Genomic DNA, 27,560 nt, shown 5'->3' on the forward strand with positions numbered 1-27,560 from the left:
CAGCGCTCCTAGCGGGAGAAGCGAGAGGCTCACCGCCCGCCGTGTCTACCGCCGCTCTCCGCCGACCGCACGTCTTTCACAGAAGGTATGACGTCACTCCGACTACAGCGCCCCTAGCGGAGAAGCGAGTGGCTCACCGCCCGCTGTGTCCACCGCCGCTTTCCGCCGACGGCACGAGTTTGGGCCCTGGTTTTCTCAGCCGGTGTGACGTCACACCCGAGGTCAAGGAAAAGGTCAAACGTGTCCACCGCCGCGCTACGCTGAAGGCTCAAACTGCGAGCAGTATTGCTTTCGCAATAAAACCAGTCGTCTCTGAGGCAGGGATCGAATATCGAGCATTAACATACCCAACATATGTCGCCGGTTCGAATCTCTGGCGCGACCTAGTCTCTAACTATTAAGTTTATGCTACACGAAAGGCGAAATCGTATATGATACGACTTGGATAAACTTCCCATACTGGCAGAGCGCGAAAGGCACACGCAAGGGAAAGCGGGACAACACGGCGCTTCCCGTGTGCCCTCCCTTGTGCCCTTGTTCCCTTGGCCCACCTTCCCTTGTGTCTGTCTTTCGAGCTGTGCCAATATGGCTAGCAGAATTGAAAATCAACTCGTCCAGCTTTCCGTCCTACAGAAGGGTAAACTTCTCTGAGCGCGAAAAATGTGTCACAAAATATTTTCACATTTTAACACCAGATGGCGCCACTGTGGCCTGCGCTGTCTTTGCGCTCGTGTCGGCATACGATAAACTAAAAGTGTTCATGCGATTTCCACTCTAACCTCCCGCTTAATGCTTGCGTCTGACGTACGTAAGCGCTCATACGGTATACTAAAAGTCTCTACTAAGTGGTGACCTTAGATAGTAAAAAGGTGGGAAGGACCGACTTTTACCAACTACTTTGAAAGGGGTGCTAAACATTTACTAAAAAAGTAGTAAAATTCAGTTAGAGTAAGTAACTGCTGCGCTTACTGCGGATTTGCTACCTTTTTTTAAAGAATACACCCCGTGGCCATTTTCTAATGCCTGTGAATTTGCTCGCCATAATTTGCGGAGATGTCCGGAAGTATTGAAGGTTTTATCATAGTCGAAACGCCTTGCTGTTGCCGCGCTTTGCTGCCCGCATTCGCCGTACGACGGTGTTAAAACCCTCTTACAAATGATTTATCGTCGGCTGCCTCCTTTCTGGTAAAGGACACTTCCTTCCGTTCTCCGATATGTCGGACATCACCGGGTGTTGGGCGCACTTCGGACAAGAAGCCCGCGGCTCATTGGAGGACCGCGTCTGATTTTGCGCCTCCGAGTGCATAGCTCCGCGCAGTTCAGCGCGCTAGGCAAATTGCCGTCGATCAGGCTGCGCGCGTTTGCTTTTCCGTCAAAATGTTGCCTTATACGGGACACACAATAATGGGTCCCCCGGCGCCGCGCAGCTGGTTTCGCGGTTCAAAACCGCCATTGACGCCTGTAAAAGCAGAGGAACCTCTAACGACGCATTCACGAAGCTCGCTTCTTCCGCCAAGTGCGTGTCGCCTGTTGCGACAACAGCTCTCTCCCCTGGTTGTTTTTCAAACTGTGGCTTATTGCGCGGTGCCAGCGGGGGAAGGAGGCCGTGAGTACGATTCTCCGGTGTGCGATGTTTATTTTCATCATCATCATCATCATCATCACCCTTCGCTTATAACAGCGTCCACTGCAGCGACTCTAACATTTCTCCTTCTTGATTTCAGGTTGTTTTATGATAGCCGTCCTTGCACGTGTGTCCCTTGTAGCGGCCACCCCATTCGCACACATTTCAAGTTACCCAGATAGGCGCAATGTCACGTATTCAGCCCTTCACACTAGTGAGCGACGCCAAGCATGAACACTGTGTATGCATCAAGAAGAACGTTCTCGCGTGCTGCTAGTATGTTCATCTCCAAGGAAGGTTATAAACTGCCAAAAAGGACCTAGGCAAGAGAAAAAAAGCCCTGGACTTTATTTTGCGCACGCAACCTAACAAACTGCGCCCGTAGTGTCGTGCACATGTATTCGGTTCTGTACCACCTGTCCTCGTCCTTTTGTGCAATTTGTAGCATTGAAGTACAAACGTGCACAAGAAAATATCCTTGAATATTAATGCTGACTGTACACTGCTGCAAAACCGACACTCAGGCTACTTGGTCTTCGTCATCGGCTGGGTTACATCCGCTAAAGGATTGCCCTCTCCCATTGGTCTTGGTTTACAATGCTTTGGCCCGATACTCACTGCTGCCCCTGTTTATACTTGGTGTGTAACTCAAGCTGTTCTGTTTCTGGCTGTTGCCCTGGCTCGGAATGGGGTGTGCGGCAACTGTTTTTCTTCTGTTGCCCTTTACGTTGGCGCAGTGATTTTGAGGTGAGGTTGCTTCTAAGCGCAAGAACAAAGGTCCTCCATCGACGAAAACGCAAGACCACGCCTCAACTACGACGACAACACCGACGACGACGACGACGACGCGGCCAGAGTTGAAGCTTTTACCACCGCCCAGAGAAGTAACGTCGGAGTACGCCCCCCCACCCCCCCCCCCCCCTCCCCGCGGTCTCACTACTCGACGAAGCCGAGATCGGACACCGAAAACAATTTGCAATACGAGAAGGCAAACAAGTGACCTTGAAGTTACGGCTGACGGGCTCGCGGTTACTGCCTTCGTCGACATGGGAGCTCACTACTCCTTCATGAGCGGGCCACTTGCTGTCCGACACAGGAAAGTAACAACTTGGGGTGGCCCGCTGATCCGCACCGCAGGTGGTAGCCTGATTACGCCTTCAGGGCGCTGCACCGCGAGAGTTACAGTAAATGGGCGAACCTATGATATAGAACTTTCCTGGTCCTACAGCAATACTCAGGAGACGTGATTTTGGGAATGGACTTCCTGAATGAACATCGGGCGAATCAAGCTTTCAACGGACAAAGCCATACCTGCTGCGACGAGTGCGACTCTCATCACGTTGCCTAAAACGTCCTCGACGAAGCATTGAGCGTGCCGCACCGATCAAGTGTTGTCGCCTGCATAGGTACTGGAGACATCGATACTGCCGAAGGCGTCGTCGAGGGTAAGACCCAGTTAATCCTGGATCGAGGACTAGGCGTCGCAAGGAGAGTCGCCCAAATCAGAAATGACCAAGCCCAGGTGCTGCTAACCAACTTCGCCGAAAAATACCGGCATCTAAACAAAGGTACGACGATTGATTTTCTTGACGAGCTGACAGACATCAGAGACACATTTGCCCCACCCGAGCAACACGTAGAACCATCTGACCGGCACTATCAGCCAACGTTTGATATCAACCCAGCATTACCCCGGAGCAGACAAGACCAAATACGCAGTCTTATTCAAAGGTACAGCGATTGCTTCTCATCAGCATCGAATGTGCGATGAACCCTGCTTGCCAAGCATCGCATTGTCACAGACTAACACGCCCAACCACTGCGGCAGAACCCCTACCGCGAATCGCCACTTGAACGCCAAGCTATCCGCAAGTAAGTTGAGGAAATACTTCGTGGCGATATCATCCAGCCATCGAGGAGCCCCTGGGCACCACCAGTCGTCCTAGTGAAAAAGAAAGACGGCACCCTTCGCTTTTGCGTCGATTACCGGCGCCTGAACAGCATTACGAAGAAGGATGTCTACCCCCTCCCCCGCATCGACGGCACATTGGATCGGCTGTGAAACGCTAAGTACTTCTCATCGGGGGACCTGAAGAGCGGCTACTGGCAAACTGAAGTCGGCGAAAGAGATCGCGAGAAGACTGCGTTCATCACATCAGACGGGCTCTTCGAGTTCAAGGTGATGCCATTCGGCCTCTGCTCTGCCCCAGCGACGTTCCAGCGAGTAATGGATACGGTGCTCGCAGGCTTGATGCGGCAAATTTGTCTTGTCTACTTAGGTGAAGTTGTTGTCTTCTGCTCAAGCTTTGGAGACCACCTCAGAAGGCTTCGGATAATGCTGGTGTAATGTGCCAACTGTGACGGGTTCCGCTACCGCCATGCGCCGACACTACGCTGCGCCTCACGACGACGAAGTTGCCCCGCTCTCTTGGTGCTGGCTACACCTGTCTACGCTGCCAGATCCTACACGGCGGTTCGGTCTTTTGAGGACGCCTAATAAACGCACCCCTACAACTGGTGCAGGTGCTGGGTACATCCACTGCCAACCTGGAACTCTGGAGCCGTACGCTGCCGCCTGTGTCAACCACGCCAGATGAGACTGCCCCAACACCGGCGGCCAGTTCAACCGCGGTCCTTTGTTTTGGCGTCATCCGGCAGCGTGACCCTTCACTTCACTTCACTTTATTCACCTTAAAGACCCCCTTCAGGGGGTATTACATAAGGGGTGGGTTAATATATTCAACAATAATAAATACATGTCATTGCACCATGATACAAGTGGTTACAGTGGATAAGAATGAAGATGGGCACGTGATGGCGGCAACATCGGCGGGGAGGGCATTCCAGTCCACAATGGTGCGGGGAAAAAAGGAACCTGAAAAAGTTGCAGTGCGCGATAGAGGCCGGGCGATCTGAAACGGGTGTGCAGTGCGGTGAGATATGCGGGTCGGATGAGAAATGTAAGGTGTTTGATTCAGAGTGGTATGGAAAAATTTTTGGAGCAAACACATGCAGGCGACGCGACGGCGAGTTTCAAGGCTTTCGAGACCGGAATTATTCTTTAGAGATGAAACGCTGATTGTATATGGATATGCAGAATGAACGAAGCGAATGGCGCGGTTTTGAACAGATTCGAGGGCATTTGTTAGGTATATTTGGTGTGGATTCCAGATGGGACTGGCGTACTCGAGTTTAGGTCTAATAAGGGTTTTGTAAGCTAGAAGTTTCACGTGTTGCGGTGCATGACGAAGATGACGTTTTAGGAATCCTAGAGATCTGTTAGCAGATGATATGATTGTGGTAATGTGTGTTCGCCAAGAAAGATCGCTACAGAGTGTTACACCGAGGTACTTGAACGATTGGACGCTTTCTATAGATGAGTTGGCAGCTGTATAGGGGAAAATAAGGGGGTTGCGTTGACGGTAAAATGAGACGAGTTTGCATTTTTTAGCGTTTAGTGTCACTATAGCCAGAGGTCACACCATTCATGGACGCGGTTGAGGTCATTTTGAAGAGCCACTTGATCAGAAATGTTAGTAACGGTACGATAAATTACACAGTAGTCGGCGAATATGCGGATGTTACACGATACTTGTGGTGCCAGATCGTTAATATATATTCCCTCTTCAGTGGCACTGCAGACCAAGATGTTGACGACTGGCTGTCATCGTATGAGCGAGTGAGCAGCTATAACAAGTGGGATGGCATTATCAAGCTGAGTAACGTCATCTTTTATCTTACGGACGTGGCGAACCTCTGGTTTCGCAACCATGAGGCGGACCTACCCAATTGGTCCGTATTTAAGAAGAGTTTTGCCGAAGTGTTCGGCCGCCCTGCGGTGCGCAAGCTCCGTGCCGAACAGCGCTTACGGGACCGCGCTCAACACACCCGCGAGACCTTCACAAGTTACATTGAGAACATCGTTGACCTCTGCAGACGTGTCGACGCCGCCATGCCAGAAGCGGACAAAATCCACCACATCCTCAAAGGCGTCGCTGACGACGCATTTCAGATGCTCCTAGCGAGAAATACCACCAGCATCAGTGAGGTTATTAAGCTTTGCCAGAGCTACGATGAGCTCCGCAAGCAGCGCGCTTCTACACAGCGTGCCGGTGTCTGCGACGAGGCCCTCTCCACACTGGCCCTGGGCGGTACTACCCCTGAGGACTCCCCTCTTCTGAACCAAATCAAAGCCTTCGTTCGCGAAGAGGTCGCTCGCCAGCTGTCCCTCATATCACATTTTCAAGACCCCGCCCGCCAAGTTCCTGACTCGACCCGTCTTTGGCTCCTACCATTCGCCGTGTCGTGCAAGACCAAGTCGCTGATCTGCTACCGTCCAGCCCTGTGCTCCAGCCTGTGACAGCACCCCTGACGTACGCCTAAGCGGTGGCCAGGCCACGACATCCGCCGGCACCCGATTCCTACCAGGCCGCCCCTTCTTTCCGTCCTCCGCCGCCGTCTGAGCCCGCGTCTCAAGCTCCGTTCTCAAGAGTTCGCCCACATCCTACGAACCCCTGGCGTACTGCGGACAACCGACCCATCTGTTACGCCTGTGGTCTGCCCGGCCATGTCGCGCGGCTTTTCCGCCAGCGCCTTCCGCCTTCTCGACCTGATCTGCGCTCCTACCCGTGCGATGCCGAACTATCCTCGCCGAGAAGGCCACCCGGACCCCCCTTTGTTTCCCCTGATCGCCAAATTTACACCACTCGCTGATCGCCTTCCTCTCGACGCCGTTCCCTTCTCCGATGCTGCGACGTTCTATAGCTCCACACTTGAGGGAAACTAACAGTCGCAGTTGCGGGGGCAAGAACTGCGCTTGTTTCGAACTCCTCAAGTCCTCCGTCTTGTCCCCCTAATGTAATCGTAGTGTTCGTGGAAGGCGCCGAGGTTCTCGCCCTCGTCGACACGGGTGCTGCAGTATCCGTCATAAGCGAAACTCTCTGCCGCCGACTCCGCAAAGTGACTACCCCCCTTTCTGACTTTTCGCTTCGCACTGCCTCATCACAGCGCATTCATCCCTCAGCCGCATGTACAGGCGCGGCCATAAGTAAACGGAGCACGCTATTGAGTTCGAAGCGCAATCACGCTTTCTCCATTGGTAATGAAGAAGCGTTGTTTGTTTACAAGAAAGCCCACCAACCTCCGCTACAAGCATGCGCGTACTACTGCTGGAAATTTCAATTAGGTGACGCGTGAAAAATATTCGAAGACAGTTGCGTGCTTTGTTCACTTTTGTCCGCGCCTGTATGGCCCGTGTCCTCATTCAAGATATTTTGTACACCATCGAGTTTATTCGGCTGTCTGACTGCTCACACGACATCATCCTGGGATGTGACTTCCTTTCGACTCATCGAGCCGTTATCTACTGCGCCCGAGCAGAAATTGCCTTTTCTCCGATGTACGTGACGCTCCCTTTTGCGACGTACCTACGCAGTTTGTCAAACTTGTAGTCGCGATTGATACCGACATTCCTCCGTTTTCTGCTGCCCTCGTGCCCCTCTCCTGTTGCAGGCCTTCCGAAACCGCTTCCCGCCATCCCTGCCTCCTGCTTCCCTTTGCTGTTCGCACGATCGACCATGGACAAAGTGCAGTTTACGTCTCGAACCCATCTTCGTGCCCTTCAGCTGTGCTCCGAGGTGAATGCCTCGGGCGTATTGAAGAACTTGATTCCTGCTTTCCCTACCCTATTCTTGATACCACCGCTTCCTTTGATGTCGATGTGCTCAGCTCTTGTGATGTTAAGAACGATCCACCACCCTCCGACGTCTTCCACCGTGCCATTGACGCTGACCTTCCACCCGCGCTACGTGATCAACTCGTCGCCCTCCTCCAGCGCTTCAGTTCTTCTTTCGATCTTCCTCAGACTGCCTTGGGCCGTACGTCTGTCGTTGCGCGCACCATCGACACCGGTACACACGCCCCTCTTCTCCAGCGCCCCTATCCTGTCTCGGCTTCTGAGCGCCGCGTCATTTCTGATCACGTGGGCGACATGCTCCGTCGGGGTGTCATCCAGCCCTCCCACAGTCCCTGGGCGTCTCCTGTAGTGTTGGTAAAAAAGAAAGATGGTTCCATCAGGTTCTGTGTTGATTACCGCCGGCTCAACAACATCACGCGCAAGGACGTCTATCCTGTGTCACGCATCGATGACGCCCTGGACTGCTTGCAGGGAGCTGAGTATTTCTCTTCGCTGGATTCGAGGTCAGGCTACTGGCAGGTGCCCATGGCTGACGCTGATCGCTCAAAAACTGCCTTTATAACGCCTGACGGCTTATATGAGTTCAACGTCATGCCGTTTGGCCTTTGCAACGCCCCGGCAACTTTCGAACGCCTGATGGACACCATCCTTAGTGGACTCAAGTGGGAGAGTTGTCTTTGCTATCTCGATGACATCGTCGTCTTTTCTGCGGACTTTTCTTCTCATCTCATCCGCCTGGAGCGCGTTCTGACTTGTCTTACTGACGCTGGGCTTCAGATGAATTTGAAAAAGTGCCGCTTTGCTGCCCGACAACTCACCATTTTAGGACATGTAGTCTCTAAAGACGGCATTATTCCGGACCCAGCCAAACTTCGTGCAGTTGCCGAATTTCCGAAGCACACCTCACTGAAGCAGCTCCGTAGCTTCGTTGGCCTTTGTTCGTACTTCCGTCGCTTCATCTTGAATTTTGCCTCGATCATCGCTCCTCTGACCCAGCTACTCGCAGGCAGCTCCAACCTCTCCGCTTGGACGCCTGCTTGCGATGACGCCTTCGACACCTTGCGCCGCCTGTTGGTTTCGCCTCCTATCCTGCGCTGCTTTGACCTGACTGCGCCTACTGAGATCCACACTGGCGCCAGCGGTATTGGACTGGGTGCCGTTCTCACCCAACGCATACCTGGCTTCTGTGAATGTGTGGTCGCCTACGCCAGTCGGACCTTGAGCAAAGCGGAGGCCAACTAATCTGTCACAGAACGAGAATGTTTGGCCATCATTTGGGCCATTGGAAAATTTCGTCGCTATGTCTACGGTCGCCCGTTCTGTATAGTAACTGACCACCATGCCCTGTGCTGGCTGGCCTCTCTCAAAGACCCTGTTGGCCGCCTAGCTCGCTGGTCTCTGCGATTGCAGGAGTATGACATTCATGCCATTTACCGCTCTGGCCTCGAGCATAATGACGCGGACGCTCTTTCCCGCTCGCCGCTACCTAGTGCGTCATCGCCTGCCCCTGTGTCTGCTTACGACTTGAATGGTATACATATTGCTTACATATTGAATGGTATATTCGAAACTGGTGATATACCCGAAGAACTTAAAATATCTGTTGTCAGACCAATCTACAAACACGGGAAGAAAGGTAATTTTACAAATTACAGGCCTATCGCAATACTGTCATCAATAGCACATATTATGGAAAAGCATGTTGCATATGTTATGGAATCATTCTGTGAAAAATACTCATTGAACAATGCTGCGCAGTTTGGCTTCACAAGGAATAGAAGTACGACTACACTTCTTGAAGAATTTTGGCTATGTTTACAATGCACTAGAAAATAATCACATCGTGTTAGCCTTATTCCTGGACTTAACTAAGGCATTTGACACAATAGACCATACACTACTACTCGAAAAATTAAGCTCACTTGGGTTCCGCGGTCATTTTAACAAGTTTTTTGTCAATTATTTTACAGGTAGATTGCAGTGTGTCAGGCTTGATAATATGCACGGAGATGTTAAATTCGGTGTACCTCAAGGAAGTACACTTGGCCCACTACTTTTTAACATATATGTATCCGATTTGGGTTTGTTACAACTTAAGTCAAACGTTTTTCAATATGCTGACGACACAGCGCTAGCGCTTGAAGCTGCTGATTATCGTACAGGCGTGGAGTCATTTCAAACAGATATAAGTGGAGTCGCTGACTGGTTCTCACAAAATTTCATTTTTTTAAACGTGAACAAAACAAAACTGACATGCTTTAAAAACCCTCATAAAATTGTTGCTTTCAACCAACCACTGTATCTTCATACATCGCATTGTTACCAGTGTAATTGTAAAGCTATGCAAATAGAGCGAACAGTTCTGTATCTGGACATCCACTTTGACCAACACCTTACATGGAGCGACCACATCGTCTACCTCTCTCGAAAGATAAGGGTCACTGCGGCTATGATGTATCACCTCTGTGGTAAAGCTCCGATCCATCTTAGGCGACTGATCTATACAGCATTAGTAGAACCTGTTTTAAAATACGGCATTACTCTATACGGTAACTGCTCCGAATACAAGAAAGAAGCATTAAATGTTATCCTAAAAAGAATAGTGAACACTATATCGTACGGCACAAAACTACACTCGGTTGACATGAGAGAAATACGACGAGTTAGGCATCCTTCAAATTCGTGAGCTATTTCACTTTGTTGTGTTAACACGGTATTATTATTCAAATGAATATAAGACTCCCGTAAAAAAAGATGTCAGCTTGAGAAAAACGGACCGTTTTTTTAAGCCACGGGTTTACACAAACTATGGTAAAAAGATGCGCAGTTATTATGTACCGGCTGTATTTAATGAAATTCCCGATGATCTATGTATTGCAAGTAACAAACGTAGGATGATGACTGACATGAGAAATTGGTGTGCAAAGGTATAGCTGTGTATAGCTTGAGTTCTTTCGTATGTGCAATTTTGTGTAAATTTTTTGTTATTTTGTTTGTTTTTGTTTTTTCTCTATGTTAGCATGAGTGTTTAGAGAAGAAATGTATGCATATGAAGGTATTTCTCCACCTGCTGCCTGATCAGCCAACAAGGAAAATGTGCTTAGGCAGATAAGAATTTATGAATGTGTACGCATACAGACGAATAAAATTTTGATTTGATTTGACTTGTCCTCCAATAAAACTTGGGTTGGGCCTAGTTGGTACACGATGTTGTGAAGGTGTAGGTTGCGCAACCACGGGACGAACCACGAAAAAGACACAGAGACACACACACTTGTCCTCGCTTGCCACTGCCGACATGTCCACCGAGCAGCGGAAAGACCCTTGAATCGCCACTCTTATTAACTTCCTTTCGAGTCCTGCGGCTGATAATTCGTCCCGTTCCCTCTTACGTCAAGCCCATCACTTTTCTATTCGGGACGGTCTCCTCTACCGTCGCAATTACCTGTTCGACGGACGCAAATGGCGCCTAGTGATCCCCCGCCATCTACGCACCTACATTTGCGCCGCTTTCCATTCGGGCCCCCAGTGTGCACACGGCGGCGTCTTGAAAACCTACACGCGTCTGCGTCTCCGATTCTACTGGCGTGTCATGTACCGCTTTGTTCGCCACTTTGTGCGATCTTGCCCATCCTGTCAACGGCGTAAATGTCTGCTTCACACCTCGCCTACTCCATTGCAGCCGCTACCCTGTCCTGCCCGCCCGTTTGACCGCGTTGGCATAGACCTCTACGGCCCCCTCCCTCCCACTCCCGCTAGTCACCGCTGAATTATCGTGGCCATGGATCATCTCACACGTTATGCTGAAACGCCTTCATTACCATCTGCGTCCTCCCGTGACGTGGCTTCCTCTCTTCTAAAGAACCTGATTCTTCGCGATGGTGCTCCTCAAGAACTGCTCAGCGACCGTGGACGCGTATTCCTGTCTGACGCTCTTGAGGCCCTCCTCAAGGAATGCCGCATTATCTATCGAACCACTTCGTCTTACCATCCTCAGACCAACGGCCTGACCGAGCGTTTCAACCGAACCCTCAGTGACATACTGGCCATTTACGTCGACGCCAACCACTCCAACTGGGACCAGGTTCTTCCCTTCGTCACCTACGCATATAACACTGCGACACAAACCACCACTGGATTCTCTCCCTTTTTTTCTTTTGTACGGCCGCGAGCCCCCTGCACGATGGATACTCTTCTTCGCTACCGGCCCGACATTTCCGAGTCCACGCCACTCTCCGACGCTGCCAGGTACGCCGAAGAATGCCGTCAGCTTGCTCGCTCATTTACCACGTGACAGCAAAAACATTACCGCGACACTTCCGCGGCCTCTATCTCCTATCCTGCCGACTCCCTTGTGTGGCTCTGGGTGCCTCCCACAACTCCCGGCCTTTCGCGGAAACTGCTGGATCGGTATCATGGTCCCTACCGGGTTCTGAAGCAAACCTCTCCGGTCAATTATATTGTTGAGCCCGTTGCACCCTCTGGGGACTTGCGTCGCCGTGGCCGCGAAACCGTCCACGTCAACCGACTGAAGCCGTACTATGACCCCTCAGTTCTTCCTTCCCCTTAAGGCGCCAGGCTGGCTCCTTTTCACCCGGGGGAAACTGTGGTGTGCCAACTGTGACGGGTTCCGCTACCGCCATGCGCCGACACTACGCTGCGCCTGACGACGACGAAGTTGCCCCGCTCTCTTGGTGCTGGCTACGCCTGTCTACGCTGCCAGATCCTACACGGAGGTTCGGTCTCTTGAGGACGCCTAATAAACGCACCCCTACACTGGAAACAATAAATTCTTCAGGCATGACACTGAAACCAGAGAAGTGCCACTTCGCCTACGAGGAGCTGCTCTTCCTTGGTCACGTCGTAAGCAAGGAAGGAGTTCGCCCAGGCCCTCAGAAGACGGCTGCAATAGCAGAGTTTCCACAGCTATACGCAGATTCCTTGGACTGTGCGCTTATTACCGGCGATTTGTCAAGAACTTTTCGCGCATCGCTGAACCTTTGACCAAACTTACCAAGGCTGGCGCGCCCTTTAAATGGGAAACGCCGCAAGTGGAAGCTTTCAAAGAGCTGAAGCGCCTCTTACAGTCCCTTCCTGTGCTCGGGCACTGATGAAAACGCTGAAACAGAAATTTATACCGATGCAAGCAGTGTGGGCTTAGGAGTGGTCTTCGTCCAGAAAAATGGTAGACAGGAGAAAGTTATCGCTCGCGCCAGCCGTTTACTGTCGAAAGCCGAGGCCAACTATTCGACCACCAAGAAAGAATGTCTCCCCATTAATTGGGCCACGTCGAAATTTTTCCCCTACCTGTACGGACGACCATTCAATGTTGTGAACAATCACCATGCTCTGTGCTGGCTAGAAAATTTGAAAGATTCCTCTGGCCGCCTTGCTCGTTGGAGCTTGCGCCTTCAAGAATTCGACATAACTGTAGTCTAGAAATCTGGCCGCAAGCATTCCGACGCAGACTTCTTGTCGCGTGCCCCCGTCGACGCAGCACCGGAAGAGGAAGATGACGACGCTTTCTTAGGACCGGTATGCGCCAGCAGTTTCGCGCAGCAGCAGCGCTCGGATCCTGAGTGGCAAAGCCTATCTGAAAGGCAAGACCGCATCGCCTGCCCGAGGGTTCAAGCGCCAACTGTCGTCCTTCGTCTTTCACAATAATGTCCTCCTGAAGAAGAACTTCGCGCCCAACAGGACAGTGCATCTTCTTGTCGTGCCCGAAAATCTAAGGCAAGAAATTATTCAGGCATGTCATGATGAGCCGACTGCAGGGCATCTCGGGATTGCTGCACGTTGCACCGCATCCAGGAGAAGTACTATTGGCCGCGGCTAGCTGCCGACGTTTCCCATTACGTGAAAACGTGCCGTGAGTCATCACACCTCAGCAGTGTTGGTCCCCAGGGACGTCCTATGTGTCTGCCCTACATGCACGGCCTGTTCCAACGCCTCAAAAAGGTGGCGAGGAAGTTCGGCGCGCGCGTGGTTTTTTTGGCGCCGCTCAAAATGTCCAGGATGTGCTGCATGGTGAACAGCACCAAGGAAGCCATAGCGTGCCGAACCAAGCACGTCACGCGGTTCGTTAACTGCGTCATTGCAGTGCTCTTCCTTATACCGCTGTCTTGTGGCAAGTGCTACATAGGCCAGTCGGGCCAGTGCCTGAATGAAAGATTACGGAAGCACCGAACAACAGTCGCAGCTCTGATGGGAGGTGGCCACTTGGTGGCCCATTGCCCCAAATGCAGAATAAAGAAAGATGGCGAAACAGAGGAGGAAGAGTGCACCCCTCTTTTTCGCAGCACTCGCGTGCTGAAGCGGTTCGACAAGCAGGTCGATAGGGAAATATTTGAGGCGGTTTGTATCAATAAAGCTGGAGAGAACTGCGTGAGCACCACTTCAATAGCCCTCACGAGTAAAGAAATTGCATACCTGGCAAAAAGCACGCGCTTCAACCTACTGTGAGTTTGTTTCTTTCTGTACTTTGTGTTTCGACGATAACCAGCCATCAACACGCGTTAACCAAAGATAAGACTTGCGTTTCAAGATGCGCAGATGCGCATAGTATTTTCTTCGCATGCGTGTGCAATAAACGGCAGTTGAAGTCTAGCGTCTGCCCTCTGTGTTTCTGCTCGCTGTCCTTTGTGTGTATTTTAGCGCTGGTATTACGTCGCAGTCTTTGAACGTTCTGCTGATTCCGATTAGCTTTGCGCATTCTCTCAGGTTCGGCCAACATCGATTTCTCGTTGTGGTGCTTCTCTGCGTCGTTTCCTTTCCGTCCCTCGCGTTCCTTTTGTTACATCATCTCGTGTTTGTTACATCATGAACCCTCAGGGTGTGCGCATGGCGTGCTGGTCAGCAGCAAGCTACTGGTGATTGAGCGAACGGAGCCCTCAGTCACCAACGCTACCCGTAGAGGTCAAGTGAGACTCAACGCGAAGGAAGGGAGGGACCTTCCCCCTGCCTTATTTTGAGGCCATTGCGAGGTTGCCATGATCGAAACAGTCATGCTCAACCTACACGTAATTGGTTTGGTTTGTCGGGGTTTAACGTCCCAAAGCGACTCAGGCTATGAGGGACGCCGTAGGGAAGAGCTACGGAAATTTCAACCACCTGGGGTTCTTTAAGGTGCACTGACATCGCACAGTACACGGGCCTCTACAATTTCGCCTTCATCGAAATTCGGCCGCCGCGGCCGGGATCGAACCCGCGTCTTTCGGGTCAACAGCCAAGCGCCGCAACCACTGAGCCACCGCGGCGGGTATTGGTCAGAACGCCGGAAGAGGAAATTGTTGAAGAAACCGGATGGTGACTTCTACACATTGCTTATGCTACGTAGCAAATATTCAAAGATCCGAATGAGACATCGGCCAACATGGCGGCGCGCTCTGAAGCGGAGAGCCGGATTCAACTCCTCGGCGTTACTGTTTTTGGGCCCATCAAGTGGCTATAAATTGGATACGGGGCTTTCGCTTCGTCTTATCCTGCCTATAGGAAATTAGATAGGTATAAATTTGGCCTCTTTTTTTATTTCGGTGGACGATTGCTAGCTCCTAGGCGCGTAACGAGCACCGGTTTGTTGCAGAAATTGTTCATTTGATGCAAATCAGATGGCACCACAATCACTGGAGCTATCTTCGCGTCTGCGTTTATGTATGTACGTTGACTGATATAGCATAAAGCACGATCTCCCATAAAATGCTTGCGTACGTAGCTATTCTCTCTGTGATCTGCAGTACCATCCTGCATCTTGATCGTTTGCAATATCCGATATGTCGCCAGCGACGCGCCTTTACTGCGTCTCGCGGTTATCGAGGCTCTGAATTTATCAGGCAAGCACGCGTGCGTCCATGTGCTGCGTCCATGCGCAAAGACGTCCATGTGCAAAGACGTCCATGTGCTGTGCAATGTCAGTGCACGCTGAAGATTTCCAGGTGGTTGAAATTACTCCGGAGTCCTCCACTACAGCACCTCTTTCTCTCTCTCTTCTTTCACTGCCACCTTCCTCCCTTCTCTTACGGCGCGGTTCAGGTGTGCGCCGAGATATGTGAGACAGTAGGGCCATTTCTTTAATCTACACCAGCTACACCAGTGTAGCAAATGTCCAATACCTCCAATGAAGCTTCGCTACACTGGTGTAGCTGGTGTAGATTAAATAAATGACCCTAGTTACTGCGCCATTTCCTTTCCTCAAAAACCAATTCACCAATTCATTTTACCATTGAATTGAATTGGAAAACGTTTATTGTCAGCACTGAGCCATAGTGGGCATTATACTAGGTGGCTTCGAGCCTATGGCTCTTGGCGACCTCGTGAGCCCACTCAGTGGCCCGGACTTGCGTCAACGGGTCTGAGCTGGCCAGTATAGCCTCCCACCGTTCTAGAGAAGGGACTGGTAGTAGGTCCGCCGGTGGCGGCGCCTTTTTGCAGCTCCATAAAATGTGGTCATATCCGGCTATCTTGCCGCATTGTTTGCAAGTAGCGTTGTATTGTGTTGGATACATGTGTGCTAGTCTCGACGGGCTAAAGAAGGCTCGCGTCTGGAGCCGACGCCACGTTACCTCCTGGCATTTGTCGAGCTTTTTGTCTGGTGGCGGATAGATCCTCCTTTCCAGTTTAAACTGATTGGTGTATTCGTGAAATGATATGAATGCATCTCTCGTGAAATTTGGGGACTCAACCCGGCTCACTGCTCGGCTAACATAACCTCGAGCTATACTGTGAGCCAACTCGTTTCCCCTGTTCCCCGAGTGTGCCGGCACCCATATTAGTTCCACCTCTCTTTGGTCCCAGTCTTTATGCCTTAATATTCGTTCTGCCTCCTGGGAGATCATACCCCGCGCAAAATTGTTGATAGCCACCTTGGAGTCGCTAATTATGGTGACTGCTTTTGTGCTGGCCATTGCCATGGCGATAGCCGCCTCCTCCGCTGTCCCTGAGTTTTTTGTTTTGACCGAACCGGCCGTTAATGTTTCACCCGAGTCGTTCACGGCCACGACCACAAAGGAGTCGCCTCCTTCGTATTCGGCCGCGTCTACATAGGTTGTGTATTCCGAGCCTTCGAGCTTGGCTTCAAGGGCCTTTGCTCTGGCTCTCCTCCTGCCTTCGTGAAAAGCAGGGTGCATGTTTTTTGGAAGTGGTTTAATAGTGAGTGATTTTCTAACTTTGGTCTGTAATTTTGCCTGCGCATTTCTTTCCGGAATTCTATCATGTAATCCTAGGTTGCTCAGAATCTTTCTCCCCGGGGGTGAGGTTGCAAGCCTCCTTAATTGCGCAAATATATGTGCCTCGCATAGTTCCGTGGTGGTGTTGTAGATCCCCAGTTTAAGAAGTCTTTCCGTAGGAGTGCAGTGGGGCAGCCCCAATGCTGCTTTATATGCCTGCCTTATGATCCCATCTATTTTGTTCTGTTCCGCCAGCCCCAGCTTGAGGTAGGGAACGGCGTAAACTATTCTGCTTATCACGAAAGCCTGAACCATTCGGCAGAGATCTTTCTCTTTGACTCCCCGTCTTTTGTTAGCTATTCGCCTTATGAGCCTGGTTGTCATGTTAATTGTGGACTTAAGCCTGTTTATTGTCTCTGTGTTCTTTCTATTGTCCTGTATTATAAATCCTAGGACCCTGATTTTGTCAACTCTGGCTACCGGAGTCTCATTTACCAGTACGTGAATGTCTCCTGCGTTGGTATCGCGTTTGCTAGCCCCCCGGATCACCAGAAGTTCGGATTTGCTTGGCGAGCATTTTAGTCCTGCCCATTCCGCGTAATCCTGGACAATATCGATCGCGTGTTGGAGATTTTGTTCTATTTCCCCATCGTTTCCTGTATGCGTCCATATTGCTATGTCATCCACATATAGCGTATGGTTTATACCCTCGACAGTCTTCAATAGCGGCGGTAGGTTCTTCAACGCCAGGTTGAATAAGAAAGGAGAGAGCACTGAGCCCTGCGGAGTTCCCTTGTCTCCCAGCTTAATAGTTTCTGACTGGATGTCTCCTAGATTTATTTCTGCGGTTCTGCCGGTTAGAAAGTCCCTTACGTAATCGTAGGTCCGCTTTCCAGGGGCAATCTCCGCCAGATTAGTTAGTATGACCTCGTGTTTGACGTTATCGAAGGCTTTATGTAGGTCTAGGCCGAGTATAGTTTTGGCGCCCCCTTTGTTGGGCGGGTCTATGATGTCTGCTTTGAGCTGGAGCATGACGTCCTGCGTGGACAACTTGCTCCTGAAGCCTAGCATCGTTTCAGGAAATACCTCCCTTTCCTCTGCGTATTCCTGGAGTCTGTTTAATATGACATGTTCCATCAGCTTCCCCAGGCAGGACGTTAGCGATATCGGCCTGAGGTTGCCCACTTCAAGTTTCTTCCCGGGTTTTGGAATAAAGATTACTTTGGCATGTTTCCATTGTGAAGGTAGAGTACCTCGTTTCCATATCTCATTTAGGTAATCTGTGACTGCCGTGACCGAGACTAGATCTAGGTTCCTTAGCATTTTGTTGGTTACCCCATCTGCCCCCGCTGCCGACGTGGTTTTTAGTTGACTCATTGCTCTCCATACCTCCGCTATCGAGATGTCCTCATCTAGCTGTGTGTTCTCTGCTCCTTGGTAAGCTGGAGATGAACCCCCTTTGTCTGTGTTAAGGTACAGGCGCCCAAATCTTTAGCTGGCGTGCGCGAGAGGCGACTTTTCTGTACGTCAGCGCCGTATGACGGAGCGAAGTTGGAAATAGGATGAGGCTAAGCGCATGCTCACAAAGCACGCTCTGCTGGGGCCGTCGTCTGCTAAGCTGTTCCTTCTTAAGGACGTCACCCCTTATTATCGCGTTTCGACGAGCAGACAGCGTGAGTAGGCCAACGGTTTTGCTCGCATTTTACGCTGCGAAGAACAGCGTTGTAGCAACCAAGCGACGAAATAAAACTGAAAGATATGCCGAACACGCCCAATCATGCGATAAGCCGGAGAACATGGGTCGTTATCATTATGAATGGAGAACATGGGTCATTATCGTTATGAAAGAGTTATCACTAGCTGAGGCAACAATCTGCAAATCTTCTTTTGTTTTCCTGATGAGGTAGCGAGGAGCATCTTCGATCCGGCTTTCGTCCCAGTAGGCACGTATGATTCTGCCCACTGAAGTCCCGGCCACTCCAGTTGCTTTAGCATCTCCTTCTGCTATGAGCCGCCCAAGGACATCCCTATAATTCGGAGTCTTGTCGCTTGACATACACGGAGTGGAATCTTGATAACTGTTCCGAACTGCTGCGAGCACGGCTGCAGAGCAGCTTCACTTCAGTTTCACAGCGGCCTTTTAGTTTCGTCGCCAAGCTGAAGCATAAAGCACGCTGAGTGTTGATAAGCGCCCTTCGTTCAGATGAAAAAGAGCTTTCGCGTCAGCAAGTAACATATGAACGATCCATGTTCTCCGGCTTATCGCATGATTGGGAGTGTTCGGCCTATCTTTCAGTTTTATTTCCTCGCTTGGTTGCTACAACGCTGTTCTTCGGAACGTAAGATGCGAGCAAAACCATTCGTCTACTCACGCTGCTCGTCGAAACGCGATAATAAGGGGTGACGTCCTTAAGAAGGAACAGCCTGGCAGACGACGGGCCCAGCCCAGCGTGCTTTGTGAGCATGCGCTTAGCCTCATCCTGTTTCCAACTGCGCTCCGTCACATGGCGCTGACGTACAGAAAAGTCGCCGCTCGCGCACGCCAGTTAAAGATTTGGGCGCCTGTACCTGCTCCTCAGTTCCTCTATTAGGTTCGCGGCTGTTCCCTGGTATTTGTGAATCAATCGTTTCAGCTGCCCTTGTGCCGCCGACTTTGTTTGTCCTGGGTCTAGTAAGTGGCGAAGAAGATGTCACGTGTTCTTGCACCCTAGCTTTCCATTCATTTCATCGCAAATTTGTCCCCAGTGTTGACGCTGAAGCTCGTTTGTGTAGCCTTCTGTCTGTTTTTCGAGTGTCGATATTCTCTTCTTTAGCCTTCTATTGTGTTTCTGTTTTTTCCACCTCTTCAAGAGGCTCTCGTGGGCTTCCCACATGTGGGCCAGCCTCGAGTCTGTGATGTCATGTTCGGTGGTTGGGGTCTGTCTAGTGTGACTGTTTACGTCTCTTTTGAGTGTCTCAACCCATTGATTTAGATTCGATATCTCCCTCGGAGCGGTTCTGTCCCGGACTTTTCGGAGGGTGTCCCAGTCTGTCAGCTTCGTTTCGCGCAGCTTCCCCTTCATCGGCCTGGTTTGTGTTTCAATCTCTATGATGTAGTGATCGCTACCCAAGGTGTGTCCTATGTTTGACCATCTTTCACCCTCGAGGTCTTTGCCTAGCGTCAAGTCTGGGGACGTGTCTACGCTGACGCTATTGCCTATCCTCGTGGGGTCTTGCGGGTTGTTTAGTAGCGTGAGCCTTAAGTTTTGGATTTCTGTCCATAGCTTGTTTCCCTTAGGGGAGGCCGTCCGATATCCCCATGGCGGATGTGGGGCGTTGAAGTCCCCCGTGATTACTAATCCTTTCTTATTAGATAGTCTAATGGCTTTACGTAATAGGTCCGCCAGCCCTGTGCCCCGGTTTTTCGGTGAGTTGTATATATTCAGAATAAAGAGACTGTTGTCCCCTTTTCTGTTCGGGATTATTTCTAACATCACGTAGTCCTCGCTTGTGTTTTCGAGTGCGTGTTGTGTTGCCGTTAAATTTCTTTGCACTAGCGTGGCCGGGAACGACTTGGGTTTGTGCTCTTTTTGCATTTCTAGCGGGGTGTACGCGGCGTAGCCATTTAATTTGACCATGCCGCTTGCCTCCTGCAGCGTGATTACGTCCGGTGCAGTTATGTTTTTTTGAATGTATGCCTGCAGGTTCCATCTTTTGGACTGGAAGCCTCTGCAGTTCCACTGCCAGATTCTAATTTGTTGGCGAGGGGCCATGATGTCCTATAGAGGCTGCTGCTGCGGTTGCAGCGAGGGGAGGGTGTTGCCGGCAATAGGGGGAAGCCTGGCTTCTATGTTTGCTAGTTGTTCCAGAATTTGCTGGAAGCAACCCATGGTTCGTTCCCTGAACATGACGAATTCCGCCGTCAGATTGCCAGCACGTTCGGCTATTTTGTCTACCCTAGCGGTAAGGGCATCAATTCTAGCGTCTTGAGCGTCAACCCGCTTCAATAGTGTGTTCATGTCCGACCTAACCTTGATGTGGGTTTTAGCCGATGCGTCCTCGTTAGTACTTTCTGCCGCCTTTTTGGGAGTACTGTCGTCTGTGTTTCCCTCTCTGGGTAGAGGTCTTTTCAATGGGACTCTGGTGTCTGTCTCCATTGCGTTTTGAATGTCTCCCCCTTCATATGTGTCACGCGGGGGCGCCTGACTCGCGTTTTGTGATTGTTGCAAAGGAGGTTTTTCGACCACCTTCGGCTGTTTTGTGTTAGCGTTAATGAGTTTCCTCAGCTGCGCCATTTCCTTCTTTATGGTGTCTAGCTCTCTGTCTCTCTTAGCGAGCTGCTCTACCAGTTCCTTCTCCCGAGCGGTTTCCCAAGAAGAGGCCTTATCTGGCCAGCTCACCTTTTTGCCCGCGTCTCTGTCCTTGGTTGAGCCTCTTCCTCTGCTCGAGCGGCTCTCTCTGTCAGGACCCGAGTTGGCGCCTCCGGTCCCCGGTAATGGTGGGAAGGAGCTCGATCTGCTTCTCCCCCGGTCGCCTTGACGGGTGCCGATGTGGTCCCTGGTCTTCGGTCTTGGTTGGTGTCCGGAGTCAAGTTGCCCCAGGTCGTTCTTGGCTTTATAAGGTACTTTCTTTGCCAGCCGATACTTGCAATTCCGGCTGCCGGTGTTGTGTGGCCCTCCGCATACGATGCATTCGGGCTTGCATGTCGGCAGTTCTCCCTCCGGTGGGCCTGGATGGTCTTCGCCGCATCTGCGGCAACGCTTTGCCCATGGCTTATAGCACACATCCGTCCTGTGTCCCGTCTTCCTGCAGTTGTAGCAGGTCTCTACCCGCTCTCGGTACGGGTAGACGATGAACACTGATCCCCAGTAGAAGACTTGTCTGGGAAGCTTTTTCTCTCCAAAGGTGATGAGAATAGATCTCGACTTGCCAATTCTTCTGGCGTTGAGTACAACGATGTCCGGGTTGCGTTTGATGAATCCTTGACGGACTTCTTCCGGTGTTCCGATATCATAGGCGTTGTATACCACGCCCTTAATTGCGTCGTCGGGAGCCGCGACGTAGGGTGCCATGGCGAGGGTCTTCTCCCCGATAACTATCGTCTTTATCCTCGCGTAGGTGCTCGCGCGTTGACGATTCGGTGTGCTGATCGTGTACGTGTTGTTCACGGAGTTGATTCTTGAAGTGTCTTCGTCCAGGACATCTCCGTATGGTAGTTGCGCGGCCGCGCAGGTGGCCTGCAGTAGGTGACGTGGCACGTAATCGTTCAAGTTCCAGCCTCTGGGCCTGAAGATTATTTTATAGTCGCTCTCCGGGAGTTTCGGCATTGGTGCCCTTTTTCGGATGTTCGGGTCTTGCCTCTTTTTCTGAGTGGCAGTCGATTTCTTCTCCCCGGCGCCGTGATCGCCAGCGTTCCCGCCGAAATTCGCGGCGGCGTTCGTGCCAGCGTTTCCGCTGGCGTTTCCAGGCTTCCCGCCTTTTTTCATCATGCGGTCGTGCATGCTGAGAACGGTCTCCCACTCACCGTTCTCAAATTCCGAGGGTGCCAGTTCATCTCCGTCGACGGCGTTGATCATCGTGGTGGTCACGGGGCCGCCCCAGGGGCCGGCTCCCGTCGATGCACGGGTAGCTACGCTAGGTCTGGGCGTTAGGCCTAGCTAGCTCTCACGCGTCCGAGAGGTGAAAAGTCCCATGAAATGTGAAATAGTCCACCGTTTGCCCGAAATCCAGTGTCCCCTTGCACGGAGGGAGAATCCGGATCTGTTCGCGGTAGTTTCCGGCCCGCAGGCCCAAGTTGAACGCCGAAAAACAGCTGCTTGGCGGGAGCGCATGCGACGCACGTCTGCACCGCTCTGACGCGGGTGGTGATTTCCTCCTCATTTTACCAATTCCGCATCCATGCGCATTAACGTCATACCCTTGCGGAGGAGCTCTAGTGGCCGCTCTAATTTTAATGCGATAGTTCATATGCAGCGTGCACAGCAGAGCGTGTCCGCACGAACTGTCAGCGATCCGTTGCATGGGTGATTAATGGAATCCTCGTCTAAATGATTACGAAGTTAGCATGAATGAATAGTAAATCGCGAGAATGTTTATTTCAATGAGTAATTGTTATAACTTAGCAATTAATTAGTTAAATTAGTGAATTACCTCTCAAATTGATCGGCACTTTAATCGAGTTGCTGAATTATTCGATTAATAAATTAAAGGATTGGAGTACTTGATTTGTCAATTAGTGAATTATTTCACTAATTCATAGGCAATGTAACTGAATTGATGGATTAGTGATTTATTTAATTATTCAATTAAGAGAAGTATTTTATTGATGCACAAGTTAGTCACCGCATGAGTAATTAACTCGGCATTTAATTGATTGGACAAAGTAATTATATGAATAAGTAAATTCACAAATTAATATTTATTACACTCGAAATAAAGAATTAGTTAATTACATAATTAATTAAACAAGCAATTGAATCGCATTACATTGTCAGCCGAATTATTAATAGCGTAAATAATTAATAGATTGTACTAATATAGTCCCTTTAGTGAATTAGTTCACACCTTCGCCGCTAATTTAATCAAACTGACGATTTTTTATCCATCACGGTGGCTCAATGGCTACGGCGCTCGGCTGCTGACCCGAAAGGCTCGGGTTCGATCCTGGCCTCGGCAGTTGAATTTCGATGGAGGCGAAATTCTAGAGGCCCGTGTACTGTGCGATTGTCAGTGCACGTTAAACAACCCCAGGTGGTCGAAATTACCGGAGCTCTTCATTACGGCGTCCTTCATTGCCTGAGTCGCTTTTGGATGTTAAACCGACATGAACTACAAACTGACGATCCACCTAATTACTGAATGAGTTAATTAATTGATTATTAAGTACTTTGGTGTGCTTATTACATGCTGTAGCAACGGCACCCACGTTTTCGGATGTGGCAGCACCGAAGTTAGAGCGAAAACACGACATAGAAACGGCAAAGACAAAGAAACGAGTACGCAGGAACATAAGCGTTCCAATTATTTAATTTTTATTTATTTTATTTTCCCTTTAATTTATGATTCAATCTTTAATTCTTCTGAATTTTTACCCAAAGTTACATCATTAGCTTGGCAATCAAAGTTAAACCATTAGCTTCGCCCCAGTTTACCTTCTTTACGCTCTCCTCACTGAACCCTGGCCCATCCCACGTCGTGGGTATGTGCCATGTCACCAAGGCAACAACAACAACAACGGCAGCAGTGAGAGAAATGCTTTCGAATTACGGCACGTAAGCAGACTTGAGTTCACCCTTGGAATATTGTTAATCTGTCCAAGTTCACTGGGTGAACGAAGCAGCTATTGGCTGCCTACGTACTATGGCTTCTCATGGAAAACTAAAAATGTGACTGAATTTTTCTTCCAGTGGGTTCCATTCCACGTTTCGCTCCAGTGACATCCGCCTCAGGCATTTCGACCAATAAGGTGAGTGTGAAATTGACGGCTTAGATTGTCGCAAACTCGGAATACGGGGCCTGGTTGGTGATCTTGACGCGCCGTGACTGCCTCGCGTCAACTGCCGTTCTTTGTGCATGGCCCCTTGAGGTTTATATACTTCTGCAATGTAAGCGAGGGTAATCAAGTTGTATACCAGCTCGCCGCCATGCCGTTGAGGAAGCGTTTGACCGCATCTTTCACTTCGTCATCAACAGTGAAGCGCCTTTCAGCGAGCTGTTCTTTTAGCCTTGGAAACAAGTGGTAATCACGTGGTGCCAAGTCCGGACTGTAGGGCGGGTGGCTGATGACGTCCAATTCAAACTGTTGCAGGAGAGCGACGGTTTGGCGGGCAACGTGGGGGTGAGCGTTGTCACGGAGAAGACTCACGCCCTTTCTCAGCATTCCTCTTCTGCGATTTTGAATCGCCCGTCTGAGTTTCTTAAGGGTCTCACAATATCTGTCCGCGTTTACTGCGGGGCCAGGAGTCATGAAGTCTACCAACAACACCCCTTTTTGATCCCAAAACAGAGTTGCCATTACTTTGCCGAAAGACTGTGTTCGCTTGGTTTTTCGCGGCTTGGGCGAAGAGGAGCGCCGCCACTCACGTGATTCTTGTTTGGTCTCAGGTGTGAAAAGGAATGAATGCCCAGGTTTCGTCACCCGTAACAATGGAATCCGAAAAGGTCTCCTTTTCATCTCCATACCGCCAAAGAAATTCGCGGGAGAAGGCAATGCGTTGCTTTTGATGGTTGTCTGTGAGCAATCGTGGAACCCATCTTGCGCACGCCTTCCTATATTTCAACTTCGCCGTCAAAATCTTATGAATAGTACTTATAGAAACGCCAGGAACCAAAATGCAGAGTTCATCGAGTGTAATCCTCCGATCTTGCCGCATCATTTCTTCGACCTTCGCGACTCTCTGATCAGAAATTGACGGTCTCCCGCTTCTTTCTTCGTCGTGAATTTCCGTGAGACCAGACGCAAACTCTCTACACCACATGAGGACGTTTTTAACACTCATGCACGACTCTCCGTACACTTCCGTCAACTGGCGATAATTTTCGATTGGTTGAACGCCTTTTGTGTTCAAAAATGGAAGAACTCCGTGAACTTCGCACCTGGCGGTAGCGACAAACGGGAGCTCCATTTCAAATGGTTGCCGTGCCAAGACTGACAGTCCCTTTCGCGCTGAGTCATGGCTTGTTTGGAAGACGGGGAACAATGAACACAGCAGTATGGCGAGCAGCCACGCAAATAGTTTCCCTGCGGCCGCAGCCCTTTGGAGACCTTACTTTTGGGATTACCCTCGTAGTTGAAGAAATAAAGAGCTGTTCATTCCGTTCCCCCTCTTGGACGCTATTCAAATCCGTTCTTACAGCAGGCGGTTTAGTTTCTCTGGTGCAGTGCGCAAAAGCCCAGGGTGGTGGGAGGACCTGAGTTAGGGCTCCATCTTCTAGCTGTGTCATTCTCAAACTGTCACCCATGACTGTATCGCGATAGGGCAGATTACAGTCGTTACCAAGGCTGTTCTGTGACCTGGAAATTGCTGAAGATAGGTTGAATGATGGGCCTGTTGGCACATGATGGCTTTTGCCAACAAAAAAAAAAGACACAAGGGAGAAGGGGAAATATTGTTGGTAATTGTTGGGACATTGTTGCTGCATGCACAGTTCCACAGAGAATTAGGCTGCAGCAACATAAACGCCGATGCTCCTGCTGCAACACTTTGCCACACTTCAGATGGCTTTGGGCATACCTAGAAATAATCCATAGCGCGCAAAGGTAGACGAGGCAAGACACGGGCAAAAGCCAACTTGCTACACGGAGCCGTTGGAAGTTATTGCTTGTCCGTGCCTTGCCTCTGGTCTCGTCTTCATTTGGGCGCCTTCTACATGCATTCATCATCATCATCATCATCATCATCAGCCTGACTGCACCCACTGCAGGGCAAAAGCCTCTCCCATGTCTCTCCAATTAACCCTGTCCTGTGCCAGTCGCGGCCACTGTATCCCCGCAAACTTCTTCAATCTCATCTACCCACCTAAATTTCTGCCACCCCCTGCCACACTTGCCTTCTCTTGGAATCCACTCCGTTACCCATAAGGACCAGCGGTTATCTTGTCTTCTCATTACATGCCCTGCCCAAGCCCATTTCTTCCTCTTGATTTCGACTAGGATGTCGTTAACCTGCGTTTGTTCCCTGACCCACTCGTCCCTCTTCCGATCTCTTAACGTTACAGCTGCCCCGCCGCGGTGGCTCAGTGGTTACGGCGCTCGGCTGCTGACCTGAAAGATGCGGGTTCGATCCCGGCCGCGGTGGCTGAATTTCGATGAAGGCGAAATTCTAGAGGCCTGTGTGCTGTGCGATGTCAGTGCACGTTAAAGAACCCAGGTGGTCGAAATTTCCGGAGCCCTTCACTACGGTGTCCCTCATAGCCTGAGTTGCTGTGGGACGTTAAACTCCCATAAACCAAACCAAACGTTACAGCTATCATTTTCCTTTCCATAGCTCGCTGCGTTGTCCTTAACTTAAGCTGAACCCTCTTTGTTAGCCTCCACGTTTCTGCCCCGTAGGTGAGTACCGGTAAGATACAGCTGTTGCGTACTTTTCTCTTGAGCGATAATGGTAAACTGCCATTCATGTTCTGAGAGAACCTGCAATATGCGCTCGACCACATTCTTATTCTTCTAGTTATTTCCCTCTCATGATCCGGATCAGCTGTCACTACCTACACGGAGGCGTTGAAAGTTATTGCTTGTCCGTGCCTTGCCTCTCGTCCCGTCTTCATTTGAGCGCCTTCTGCACGCATTCGTAGCGACGCAAACAGGGAGGTAGGAAAGATGAGACGAGCCCTTGTTTGCGCCGTTGCATTCCAGTACAAGTCGTCTCTGTTGTCTTCCCTCCTGCACCTGTTGAGCAGAGAGCACCGCTTTCAGATAATCACCCTGACGGAGGCAAAATTAGGCACGGGATTTGAACAAAGCTCAATGGCATTTGAACTGAGGCTGCATTTTTATGAAGGGATGGAAAAGTGACCGTGCGACGACACAATCATCTTGCTTCGTCCGCGCCTACTAGAAAATAATTACTTCAAGCAAAAGTTACAACAAATAGCTGAGAACAGAGCACGCAGTAACAGCTAGGCATTCTTTTCATGTAGCTTCATGTGATTCAGGATGACCTCTGAGAGCTTTTATTGCAAGGCGTATGGTTATTTTTGTTAGCAATTGTTTCTGGGACGTATGGACGTTCAAAATTTTATATCCCCTTCAGGTGCTAGCTATATTTGAAAGGGCGGAAAATTTTCAGATTTTTGGAACGGAGGATGATCATATTCCGCAGAAACGATTTCCATTTTCTCCCGTGACCAAATTCAATTCAATTCAATTCAATTTATTTCCCAGAAGGTCATGGTCGGCTGCCTGGGCTAAAAAGCTGTGCGTAAACAGCTTGACGAGGCCCAGCGCAGTTTCTGTGCAGTTTCTGTCCGCATTGTGAGCCTCAGTCATACCTCTTTTTCTGCCGTATGAAATCGCTACGCAACGAAACGGCACATTTGAGGCACTTTGAATTTCTTGTTAAGCCATGTTGATTGCCTAGGGCACAAAAGGGTATGTATTGAT

General features: G+C 50.3%; 1 protein-coding gene across 6 annotated transcripts in view; it reads left to right on the forward strand.

Moving 5' to 3' along the window:
• LOC149345259 (glycoprotein-N-acetylgalactosamine 3-beta-galactosyltransferase 1-like) overlaps window positions 1-27,560 on the forward strand; it is a 229,092-nt gene that overhangs the window by 61,899 nt on the left and 139,633 nt on the right. For 3 of the 6 annotated variants that reach the window (XM_089546531.1, XM_089546533.1, XM_089546540.1), the window contains exon 3: window positions 23,866-23,924. The exons of 2 other annotated variants lie outside the window; for them this stretch is intronic. The gene's annotated coding sequence lies outside the window, so the exon portion shown is untranslated. Of the gene's footprint in view, window positions 1-23,865; window positions 23,925-27,560 lie in introns of those variants that run through there. One more of the 6 variants, XM_089546542.1, reaches the window with a different exon arrangement.

The sequence above is a fragment of the Amblyomma mixtum genome, chromosome 5 (genome assembly GCF_055824585.1).
Source record: "Amblyomma mixtum isolate Tamu chromosome 5, ASM5582458v1, whole genome shotgun sequence".
Classification (NCBI taxonomy): domain Eukaryota; kingdom Metazoa; phylum Arthropoda; class Arachnida; order Ixodida; family Ixodidae; genus Amblyomma; species Amblyomma mixtum.